Source organism: Athene cunicularia, assembly GCF_003259725.1.
Source record: "Athene cunicularia isolate RWA chromosome 9 unlocalized genomic scaffold, athCun1 chr9_part1, whole genome shotgun sequence".
Taxonomy (NCBI): Eukaryota; Metazoa; Chordata; class Aves; order Strigiformes; family Strigidae; genus Athene; species Athene cunicularia.
This window is the reverse complement of record NW_020799110.1, coordinates 19,087,645-19,100,665: the sequence shown is the minus strand read 5'-3', so window position 1 is coordinate 19,100,665 and position 13,021 is coordinate 19,087,645. Positions and strand designations below refer to the sequence as shown.

General features: G+C 38.9%; 1 protein-coding gene across 3 annotated transcripts in view; it reads left to right on the top strand.

Annotated features, from left to right (window-relative positions):
* NYAP2 (neuronal tyrosine-phosphorylated phosphoinositide-3-kinase adaptor 2) overlaps nt 1–13,021 on the top strand; it is a 136,787-nt gene that overhangs the window by 85,401 nt on the left and 38,365 nt on the right. The window lies entirely within an intron of this gene.

Below are 13,021 nucleotides of genomic sequence, written 5' to 3'. Positions count from 1 at the left end.
GGGGGGGGGGGGGGGAGCAAAGTGGCTCAACTTGTTAAAAAGAAGCTCATGCTGATTTCAGGCAGCTGAGACCCTCCTGTGAAGAAATTGTGGAGTTAGAGTGGAAATATATATATTTTTTTTATACTGGTGTTTCCCAGGGAGCTAGAAAGCAGCTTTGGGTTCCCTGTTAGATACAACTATGTTGGAAAAGAGAGTTTGAGAAATGAGTCAAGTGAAAATTCACCCTATGTGTGTCTATTTAGTTGGTTAACCTCCACCTCTGTGCATTAAACACAGGATGAGGGACATAGACAGGGCAGGATTTCAGCTTAGGTATTTCTAAGGGAGTTAGGATGAAGAATGCTGGCCTAAGGAGAGTGGACTTAGTATGCCATTGAACTGTGCATACATTCTCATTTGGATACCTGCTCAGCCTCTGGTGTTCTGAAGATGAAGAACTTGCCTGCAAAGATTAGGCTGGCCATAAAAAATATTATAGCTACTCCTCTACATAATATTGCTCAACTACTACATAGCTGAGAGTCAGTATCACAGACTGAAATTTGGAAGCCTACATCATTTCAAAGCTATGGGTTAATATATTTTCTGTAGTTTTATATAAAGCCTAATTCTCCAGCCCTTTTCCGCCTTATAGCAATTGATTGCATGCAAGTTCATTCTTAATGAGACAGCTACAGCTTTACAGAAATAATATTGCATAACTGAAGTTACTCCTGAACCTTTAAGCTAGAGGTGTATTGGTTTCACCATCACAGGTGAAGCAGCTGTTTCACTAGAAGTTAGTGATTTTCTAGTCTGATGACCCATGATATGCTTGAGATTAGATGAGGTGATCCTAGCAGTCATGTCGCATTTGACAGTCCTGAAACTAGATCTGAAAGAAAAGACTTAGAGAATGGAGCAGGGGGAGGTACCAGAGGAAAAGGAATAGAGGGCAAGAGAACACCAGCTTTGAAGAGAATGACGCTTGTTCACCACTGGAAGGATATGGTCTTACCACAGATAATTGCGTTTAGTTAAAGTCTGAAGAAGGCTCTGTCCTTTACAATCTATCAAAATACAAGCAAGCTAAGTAATTGCAGCATCAGAAATATTTTCTTCAGGTATTCACTTGTGAGTGCATATTGAGGGCAAGGGCTGTGTACACCTGCGTGCACAAAGGTCACAAGCTATCTGGTCTGCTGCTGTCAGTTAGGTCTCTAAAACTTAAAAGTGTAAACATGAGGATGACCAGATCTGGTCAGCACCGTTCAGGAACCATTTTTTTGGGAAAAAAACAAGATTCATTTTGCAGCTGAATGGTCTTAAGTGCTATTTTAGCCATATGTGGTGTTGTCCTTCACCAGTAATCCTTAGATCCTCTAGTAAAAAGAGATGGGCACTGTACTAAATATTTTGATCCAGATCAGCTAACCCAGCCAGCTGGAGGCTCTTAATTGTTGAAGCTGACATGTGTTCCCCAATTAACAATCACAGGAAATAACTGGAAAGAAAAATCATAATGTGACTGTAAGGTCATTCAGCTAAGCATGCACAAGGCAGGAAACCGACGTTTCACCTAGGTTTACTCTGCATGGGAAAGAGTGAGCTGAGAAGCAAAGGTACAAAGAAGAAACGTGTGAAAGCATGCACAGCAGCTTAGTGGCAGCTTGCACATCCCTGAGCGCTGATCCCCCACCGTAGCTACGCCATCACTGCCCCATTTTGCATTGCGTGCCAGTAATTCAGTTCTTTCTTGGCACCAAGGATAATACCAGGTTTGAGCACTTGTTTCAAATGGATAAATCAGTAGGTACCCATTCCTTGATTGAAATGCACACTATGTCGTTTGTTGTCTTGCTGCTTTCACGCAAAGCGAGTCTGTCTATTTTAAGGGCATTTAGTTGTTCAATTCACTAATGGGTGGGATGTCCCCTCCATTTTTAAGATGAAGGAATGTCTCTGTTACATGCAGTTATTAAAACAGAAAACACACGTTTTGAGATTATATGCAATGGTTTTGCTAATTGGTACCATGACATCGTCTCCTCATCTAATTCAGCAATTTAGGCTCATCAGAAAATCAGGTCCTCCTGGGATTGTGACGGTATACAGAAGCACTGAAGAAGACATAATTTCATAAATAATTGCTCAGGTTTTTCTGGAAACAGCTGCTGTTTCTGGTTGATGTATATGGATTTATTTATTCCTTATGTTTTTATTACTTGACTGCTTGATAGAATTTTTGGTTAACAATTTAATCAATGTTTCTTTTTATAAAAAAGAAATAAACTTGTAAGGGGTAAAAAAAGAAAAATTAAGATAGATAAACTATTCTCTTTTTGTTAGATTTCAAGTAAAATGGACCGAAAAAGACATTTTCTCTTTAGGTTTAATGCACATGAAGATGTGAGTTGTCTGAAAGTTGTAAAGGAAAAAAAAATCCTTAAATGCACTTACCAGCACCTACTTCACTATGTTGTGAATAAGCAAAGTAACACATGCTGCACTTAAGGACATGGATAATGATAATAGTTTCTGAGTTGTAAGTGCCATTGATTTCCCCCCCCACCTCCAAACAGAGCTTTCTAAGCCAGAGAAATATCTTGACCTTTAGGCCAAATACTCAGCACTTATAAATCATCACTTCTTATTTGAAACCAGGAGAGCTATTCCAGTTTACACCATCTGTGTCTCTGGCTTCAAGAAAATAAATGTCCTTTGTTACCAGAACAGCCTGTATTCAAAATGGTGTAGTCATACAGCAGAATGCTGAATCGGAGAGTTTATTGTCTTTTTGTTTCAAACAGGACCGCACAATTTTTGATCAATTTATGGGTGCTCAGTAATAATGGTGAGAAATGCTTAATCTGGTGAAGTTTTCCATAAGCATATATGACCTTCAACAAAACTGCTAAATACAATTTCTTAAAATTTCTTAACTGTGTTTCTTAGGGAAGGTGGAATCAGTGTAGGATATGAGGGTCCTCCTTTTGTGAAAGAACCAAGGGAAAAAAAAAAGAGGATAGGAATCAAACTACTTTGATTTAGAGTAATAGTGCAGATTTATTTACGTAGCCTCTACTCAGGAAGTTGGTGCGGCTGCATCAGAAGAAGCCGGCCAGGCTGGTGATGCCAGAGGTTTGAGAGAACATGCCCAAAGGGCAGCAGCTGTGGCACCTGGGGTGGGTGGCAGTCCCAACCCCATGCCTTCATCCGTGTCCTCCTCCCTGGGGCTTCTGGATTTGATAAGGAGCCATGCTTTATTGCTGCGTGCTACAACAGTGAATTGGTTGTATTAGTTGTATTGAACATAGTCATGTTTAAACTTTATATGCAATGGAACTGTCAGGAGACTGGCTGGTTCTCTCAAACCTCATGTCAGTTGGAGATAATTTATTTGAAAAATAACATGGAGCCTCTTGCTGAAGGAAATATCTGCATCAGCTTTGGTGTTTAGGACTTTTGTAGAGTATCTTACTAAAATCGTATCATGTGTTGCAGCAATTGGAGGGTTAGCAGTTTTAAGCCAGAATTGCAGTTCAGATGTGAAAAAGGTACCTGTGCATGTTAGCTTTACAAAAGGCAGAAAGCAAGTTCATGGGAGTACAGATGAAAGCAGTGTCCGGGGACTGCAGTGGATCTTTTGGTGGGTTGGCTTGGCTGGCTGCTGAAGCAATGACTTTCAGGGTGGGACCAGATGGTGCTTCTGCCTCTGGCTTTGGCAGTACAGGGATCCTTTTTCAAGGCAGCTGATAGATCTTTCAGAACTTGTCTTTATAACTAAGCACTGGACCCTGAATTGCATTTTTCTAAGTTAAGAATCAGATTTTCTTTGCATTAGGATTCAAGTGCATTTTTATTTGTTAAATCCTGAAAGTAAAACTAGAGACCATTAGGAGGAAGGCCTACGTTTATTGTGTTTGCTTTTAAGAAGCATGGTGTTCATAAAGCACTTTGAAACAGATTTAACATGTTCCATATAGAGATAGCACGGAAGTGTTAAACTAAATCATAGGGAAGCAGATGACAGTTTTGATTAGGAAAAATGACCGAAGTCCCCCAGACCACACCACCACCACCAAGCCAAGGACTGTGAGCTTTAGGAAGGTGAAATACTGTGCAAGTTTCAAGGACAGCAGAACATGACAGTTTTCCCAAAATTTATTGTGAGTGAAAAAACAATCTTGCAAATAAAAATCTGCTTTTTTTCCCCAGAGTCTGGAATATCTATATCATAGCTAAGGGAGCTTCTCGAGATCATTGTTAAATGAAAGTCTTTTGCATGATGGCTTATGATCTGAAACCTGGTTTCGTGATCTGTTGAGCTGCTGTCATTACATCTTTACAAGAGATGGAGTCTAATTAAATGCCTTATCTGTACATACAGAGACACAGCTCTAGCTGTAGAAGCTACGCGATTTTAAGAGAAGATGGTGGGAACTTTTGGGGGGAATAAAGGAAAGAACAAGTTTTCCTTCCTCAGTTCTAAAATCCACCAATAGTTCTGACTGCTATTTCTCATTATATTTCTTAAAATTACGCTACTGATCTCTGTAACAAAACCCAACAATTTCTTGGGATAAGTGGTTTATATATCCTTTTTTAAAAAAATGTGGGTTTTTTCTGGCATATCTGTTTTGATTCCTGGCAGAGTGAGCTCAGTTCTTAAATGCCGTCATTAAAGGCCCAATCCAAAGGTCCTTGAGATAAGAGATACTTTGGGGGATCACATTATAAATGATGACAAGAGGGGTCCTCCCTTTGTCTTAGGCTGTTGTTCCTTGCAAAACCACTCTGCAAACCAAGGTATCCAGAATGTAGCAGTGAATACTATGAAGACTAAGAAAAAATAGTGCATGACTGCATAATGTGCTACACGTTTTTGTCAGTGTATTATCTAATCTACACATAATATTCTGATCAAAAATTTTAGACTCTTAACTGAGAAAATGTGGATATGCTTCTCCTTCAGTCTCTGGACCTTCCAGGAGTCTGTCAGTCACGAGAGACATCAAAGGGTTAGAAACAGCTTCATTTGGGTTATACAAGTAACACTGATTCAAATATTGAACCATGAAACTTTACATGTACAAACATGCTAGGTATAGACAAGGTGAGAAGTACAGGAACACTGAGGAAATAATTGTCAGGTTAATAATGTATATTAAAAATTAGGTTCATTTACATTCAATTTGATGTGAAGGTTCAGGTTACTTTTATTCCTCTGAACAGAATTATCCATCCCTAATAATTATTTTTTTGTTAAAACGGTAACATGCAATTACCACTTTATCTAGCATTTAAGAAGGAGTAAGGAGAACTACTGTTCTTTTAACTGCTCACCTGAAAAAAAAGAAGCTGCATGTTTAATTTCGCTGGAGATGGAGATTATTTTTGTGTGTGACTTAAATTCATGACTCAAAAAGTACCTTCTTCCAGGAAATCTATAGCTATTTCACTGCTCAGGCAATGTTTGCGTAATTTATATTTAATTTATATGTGCTGTAACCCATACACAGACACTTGTATCAGCCATGCTAGCTGCTCTGCACGCTTGTGAAAGCAATAATAGCAAAAGTCTTAACAAGCACAGGCATTGGTTGGAGCTCTGTAAGGCCATCTGCAATTCTACTTATTTCCTCAGAATCTCAAGTCTGTGCTGTCATGGCTTAATAATTGCTTAGCTAGCAAGAGGAAAACCAGTTCACAAAATGAAACCTCTAATTAGAAAGTGGGGAGGGCCTAAAATGATTGACACTGTTAAAAAGCATAGAAAGACAGAATGACACGCGAGTTTCATGCTGTAATCGGGAGAAACCTTGAGTGTTAACCTGCAGAGCAAATAGTGCTTGGGATCCTGACCCAGCTAGGCTTGGCACAGAGGCTGCATAGAAAAGCCTGTACACTTGTTCCTAGTTTTGTAAATCTGAGAGCAGAATTCAGGTAGGGCCAATGTTAAGACAAGGTCAGGATTCCCTTTTACTGGTAATGTGTTGTGGTAGAAGACGAGCTGTAGCAATGGGACACTTGTTCTAACAATGAAAGGCAAATTTTCTCATTCTTTAATGGAGTCAATAAAGAGAAGAGCATTAATAAAAATGTTCTTCATAGAAGTAGTTAAAATACAGATGAAAAAAGCCAGGAAAAAATTTATTTTTACTCCAACTTTCTAATTAATTTTTTAATGTGAAAATATGAGAGTGAGGGTTTCTGTCCTCAGTTTTCACAACCAGTGTCCATTACTATCTGCATTTTTCTGACTAACAACAGATTTTCATTTACTACTGAATCTGGATGAAGAAATACACTTTAAAATAAATAAAGGTGGTCAAACAATGGAAAAACCATATATTCAAACTGCTGATATAGTTCAAAGGCTGTTTTTCAGCAAAAAACTTGATCAAAAAAATGTTGGCAAGTTTCATATAGTCAGCACTTCTATGAAAGATTGATATTTTTGAAGTGAAGCTTTGAAACTTAAGGTCATGAACTTTCTATAAAAGCATTTTTCATAAAGTGTCTGTGTATTTTAGCTTTTTTGGCTCGCCCTTGCTTCTTATTTCTTGCCATACTGTGCTAGGACATGTGCAGTGCCCATCAAACCATTGTTTCCACATCCAAACATGAAGGCTGTATATTTAAGAACCTGAATAACAGAATGAACATGCGGCGAGATGAACACGATTGGGAAGGAAAACAATTAAGAAAGAATAGGCACCCTCTTCAAATCAAATGCTGGTTAACACTTGGGCAACCTTTTACAGTCCTTGATTTCTACAGTTTAATTTCATGTTTTGTTTAACTGTATGTTCTTTCATTCAGTGTTGAGTTTAGGGTGTAGATGATGGTATATGCTTGTGCAGTATATGCGTGTTGGTAAGTAGTCCAAGACTAGCATCAACGATACCAACAGAGGAAGGTGGAGGAGAGAAGAAAGTTTCACAAGATGGTCACATTCAGACTTCTCAAAATAGTATCCTTCCTTTTTCTGCTACTTAAATCCCATTTGCTGCAAACAGACATAGACAATGTATGTACAGGTATGAAATTTATGTGCACACATTTAGTTGTTTGACTGAAAGGTCAGCCTGGATTATCAGCAGGAGATCTGGGTGTACAAACTACATAAAAAATGTTTTTAGCTCACCAGTATCAACTATGCTATACATTCATATGAATCAGCGTAGCTGGCTAGCCCCAAATAATAACTGCTGGAAGGAAAACCCTTGCTCCGTTGAAGTCAGTGGCAGAATTCACTTTGACTTGCTGTACTTAGGTGTTTGCCCAGGAAGGCACTTGGAAATGCAGAGGCTTCTGTTGAGGTTCTCCCAAGTGCACCAAGTTCCAACATGGCCAGTTCTGAAAGCAAAATAAAAGAATATATAGTGAATATCAGAGAATTGTGTTCTACTTAATTATGTAATTGTGACTGGTCCAAGGTAAATATCAAACCTATTAATAGAGTGCCAAAAAACCAATCTTTCCAAGAATGCTGTTTGATTTAATGGTGAGAGTCCCAGGACATTGCTTTTTATTTGCTTTGGTAATACATCTGTACAATGCGTATCTTCCAGATAATGGTCTTTTCAGTCAAAGGTTCAGGTTGTGAGGTGATCCGCAGCAGAACGGGCACACCTGAAAGATCAAGCACAGTCTTGGAAGAAACTATTAGGAAATAATGATGGCCTTGTTGGAAACAGGATGTATTATATTGTCATCACTTCTACAATGTATGACAAAATATAATCATCTTGGATCAAATGGATCTCCTTATTTAAGACAAAACCAAGTTTCCCTGTATTTCATTCAATCATCAATATACAAGAAGATTTTTACTCTTACTCCAGGACCTCGAGCAATGTTAAACGTGTGCTTTACCATGCAGAATTTTTAAAACTTAAAAGATGAAGTGATAATGCCATCTGAAGTTTATTGAAATTTAAAGAATTCTATTCTGTTCTGTTTTTTTCAACCAGATTACAACACTCATACTTTTCATTGAATACCATTTATTCTAAAGCTTGGGATGATAAATCTATCCCTTTTTTTGTTAGTCTTCAATTAACTGCAGCGCAGGCTTTTTCTTTTCCTGTCTTCTTTTCCTAGCCAGGATTGCCCACTTAGCAGCTTTGGAATAGCCACAGAAAATAAACCAAATGCATTTCTTCAGCAATCCCTCTTTCCACTCCCCTTGCTGTCTGCAGCAGGCAGAGCTGATCTTTGGAGGTCTGTAGCAAGCAGATGTGATCTCCACTGGATTTTACCATATAAAGCAAAACAAAAAAACCCCCACTCTGCTTACAGAAACATGTGCTCAGTGAACACTGAGAAGTATTTCAGCCATGTCTCCTTAAATGCTAAATCGTTTGTGAGACTCTTTCAGGATTTCTATTGATTTTGCATGGAACTAGGTCAGAGCTGCTTTTAATTGAACAAGCTGGCTGCTGCAACTCTCACTTAACTGTAAAAAAGGAGTATTAAAAATTGATATGCAAAGCAAACTTCTGCTTAATTAGCAAGCAGATGAAGTCAGAATAGACAAACCACCATAGTTAATAAAGATGAGGAAATGGCTTTCACTGACAGTATAATATACTCCTATTTTTTGGGGAAAATGGCTTAAGCACTGAGCATTATCCATGTTTCTTGCATGTGGTAGTGATAGCCTATTTTCTTTGGGAGAGGTTAGGATAAATTTACAGCTGTGCAGATCAGACAAGCCACCACACATCAAGAAAGCCATCAAAAGGCAGCTCTAATTTTAAAATGTGTAATAAACGTAAATAAAAATTGCTGGTTTGCAGAAAGAAGCATCTGTGGGATTCCCTCAAGGGCTTAGTGCTGCTGTACATCCAATGTCCGTGGAAGGGCCCGGTCTGGCGGGTGGGCGCGTGCCGCAGTCACGCTGGCAGTGTGACACGGGACATGGGTGGAGCTGTGCCTGGCCTGTGCCCTGGTCAGGGCCCTGGGCTGGACACGGCTTGCTGAGCAGGGCTGCTGCCAGCTCGGCAGCTCTGCCCCAGCTCCCTGGGACGTGTCTGGTAGCTCTGGTGATCACACACCCATGCTGGCTGAGCCCATGTCTCCATCCCTCCTGATGGCCAGATGTGCCCTTGGGGATGCTCATCCCTCCTGCTCCCTCGGCCAGGTCTGTGCTGGCCTTGCAGCCATGTGAGGTGAGGTCCAGCATGCCAGGCTGGAGGAGATCAGGAGTTCTGATACACGTCTAAACCCCATCCCAAGTGACTGGCTTTGCTTTACACCTGTATGTGTATGCTGAATTTTAGATCCTGTGAGTAGTACCATTTACTTCCCACAGGATGCGAGTTCTGCCTAGAGTGATGTATTATTTATTTAGGTTTTTAACAAACACACAGAAAAAAAGAGTAAATGAATAATTCATGGATGATTAACTTACACATTTCAGTTCACAGCTGAGAGAAATGACAGAGAGCAACCCTCATTTTAAGTTCCTTAAGACAATTGCTTTTCTTTCTTCCCCCAAAACCCCCAAGCTGTAATAAAGGTTCTGCTGTTTATCACTTATCATTTGCACTAAGAAGCCAACAGGACCTGAAATGACTTTGTGCTTAAAAGCAGAGTGGCAGACTGGCCACAGATTCGTTTGAATGACAGTTTTTTAGGTAAGATGTTCTCCGTAGATATATTTTTCAGTTTGCTTTGGTCCAAGTTACAGCTGACTAACTTAGTTTGTTTCTCACTTCCTTTAGCATTTACAAGTGTTCCAGAACCACAGCTCACATGCCAGCCTTGCCTAGTCTGCAGATATTAAGGGGCCTTTCATAAAGGGGAAATTGTACATGTCAATTATTTGTAAAATATGTTCTCTCTAAGAGATTTTAGCTGCCATCTTGTTCTTGAAATGGGAAAGCCTGCGATTCAGGTGAAATAAATAAGAAAAATGCATATCTTTACATATTGAAATACAATGACACCTGGAAGTGCTTGAAACATCTGAACACCTTTATGGCAGTTCAACCAACTGTATCAATAAATATTTAAAGCAGTGAATTATTTCTTGAAATTTACATTTTTATGTACGATTTTGGCTTAGGAATTATTGAATAATAAAGGTACTTTCCATGATAATTTCAGCTTTCAAAATACAGCACTTGACTGTGAAAAGATTTGCCTGTGGCCATCATATGATTGAGTGAGCTCCCAGTGTAACACTGAGCTTCAATATCTCCTAACTCCAAATTAAGGTTTCTAACAGCATGAGGTAACTTAGATTCCATCTGTTTCTGCACTTCTTAAAAAATAATAAAAAAAAAAAAAGCGGTGCAGCAGGTACTGTTACCTTTCAGCAGAATATATACATGACTGGTTAGTGTTCATGCTTTCAGTATGGGATCAATGTGGATAAAGTGGCCGTTTAAATCCTGCTGTAGCTTTTATAAAGGGTTATTCTGTTTAAAATACACTGGTTTGATTTTCATGGATGATAAGGTCACCACCCCATAGGTAACTGTAGCCAGCAGCTACATGCATGTTCTGCTTTCTGCCAGTGCCTTGTGTCTGACTGTGCAAGCGAAAATGCAGAGCAGCAAACATGCTTTTGTGAGACACAATAATTTGTGCCACTGAGTTTACTCCATGGAACTGCATTTGCAGAAGGGAGTAGTTGACAGTATAAAAACATAGAAGTGACTGGGGCAGTCAACAAAAGGTCCCAGTAATGCAGCATGACCCGGGAGGGGAGCGTTCTACATTTCTGGAGCTGTCACGGGCATGTTAGAACTGAGATACTCTTTCAGTCAAGCAAGAACTAGCACAGTGATTTTTTTTTTTAATTGAATATGAGTATGATTCCCATTGACATTTATTAAGCAAGCTGAAATTATTCTAAAATCCTCCCCAAAATACTTCAGCAAAAGTGATGCATTAAATAACTTTTTTTTTTTTTTTCATTTTTTAATGTATTCACAAGTGAGCAGGAAAGTAATATTACAGGAAACTATATAAAACACTGACATGTTGTTTTTCTGACTGTGTATCAATGTTACTGATAGTGATCACCAAACAATAATGATTCAGCCTCTGTGATGGGTTGCATGACATTATAATCTGATTCAATCTGCTTTTCATTTTTAGGATATATTACTTTTCAGATAAACTGTGAACTGCAAATCCCCAAGAAAGGATAGTGGAATGTAAATTTACAAAGTCTAGACAGCCAGCTGAAAACTGATTTTCTACACCTTATAAAGAAGTAGACTATAAGCCAAATCTTTATTTAGTCTGAATATTTCCGTAGTTTCCAGCTGGCTGCAGAGAACTGCTGTGCTTTGATTCAGCTGATAATAAAACTAAGAATGCACAAATCATTTTTATCAGGCAACAAGTACAAATGCTCCTCTGTTAAGTAAACTGAAGTGGATAAATCCTTAGCTCCACACTCAACCAGGGTGTTTCCACTGCAGCTAAGAGCTGACTGCATGAGCATGTGATGTTTCAAGGGTGGGGTTCAAGTAGTGTCAAGGAGGCACACACAATGAAGGTTTTAACTAAGGTAATCATAGCATTTCCAATAGCAGCTGAGTGACATCATAAATTAAACCTATTGAATGATGCATTAAGTTGGTGGGGCACTTGCAGAGCCTGATTCTGACTTTTTTAAAGCATACTCTATTCATTTGGCTTTCTCTTCATTTTGCTGGAAAGGAAGAGCTGCAATCTAGACAGTATCCTGTATTGTGGGAAAGAGGATTGTATGCATTTCCAAAGAATTTTGAAACTTTGTTCATATCTTTCCTTTTCCCAGATAAGCAGTATCTTAAAGAAGTGAATGGTATTGGTATAAAGGAAAAATTCAGATATGATTGCATGTATCTGTGAAAAAGTACGTAATTATTTTTGATACATCAATGCTCAGAAAAATATAAGAGCATTTTTTGTTGATAACTGAAATGGTTCAACTCTCGTTATAATTCGGGCTCTACATCTCTTTGCGTGGCTTTTTGTATTAGCAAGTCTCTCCATGCAGTCACAGACAGAGCTGTGTTACAGACAGTTCGTAGCAAAGGTCCCTGAAAGGCAGATGTCATGTTATATTGATACAGAATTCAACCTTGTACCCTGCTGGGGTTGCCAACTAGGAAAAACAAACAGTTTGGATTTTCATTACAGTGTCTTTTTGCATATATTAAAGTAGGTAAGTGACCTAAAAGTTCAAGGAAAATGTTTCCTTTTTTTAAGGTCTTTGTCACATAAAATGTCACCGAGTCCTATTTACAAAACTTGCTGAACTGGAGTAGTTTTATCATTTTCTCATGGAGTCTTACTACTGTGAGTAATTAAAAAAAAAATCTTGAAGGTTGTAGTATGATACCTTTAACATTAATTTTTACTGTTAACTGATAGTAATTAATGAAGTACACTAATGATTACGGATTGCACTGCGTATCCAGTTAGATATTTTTACATGTGTCCTATATGATATTTCACTGAGGAAACTTTGGGCTGACTGTGTTGTTGCTTATCAAGTTCATCTACAGACTAGCATGTCAAAGCACCCAAAACAACATGAGATTTTGTTACAGCTGGGCAGAGGTAGGGTCTCTACCATACCATATAGATATCTAATATTGCATCTTCTGTTGTTTGCTGTAGCAAGTGTAAACAGTGTGTGTGTTTTAAGCCACAGATGGATTAAAGTGGTTTGAATGTGGGTTTTTGTCTGAGACGGTATCATCTGAGTGGCAATTCCTGTTGGGTAGTCCCAGTTCCTGTCCATGAGGATAATTGGGAGAGGAAGTGGCTGCAGAGACAAACTTTGCTGTTGCATCTGTGGCAGTCCTGCACAGCCAGGCCACTGCCATTCCGCATGGGTCCCCTGGGGAGCTGCTGTCATCTCCTGCCTGCGAATGGCTCCTGGCATTTTCCCTTTGCTTGGCTCTCCTAAATCTTGTAATATCCCTTCAAGCCACAATAAGATTATGAGATAGGGCTCAAGGAAAGATTGCCTATCTCTATCAAATGTGAATTCCAAGACTGTGGATACTTAAAAAAATTA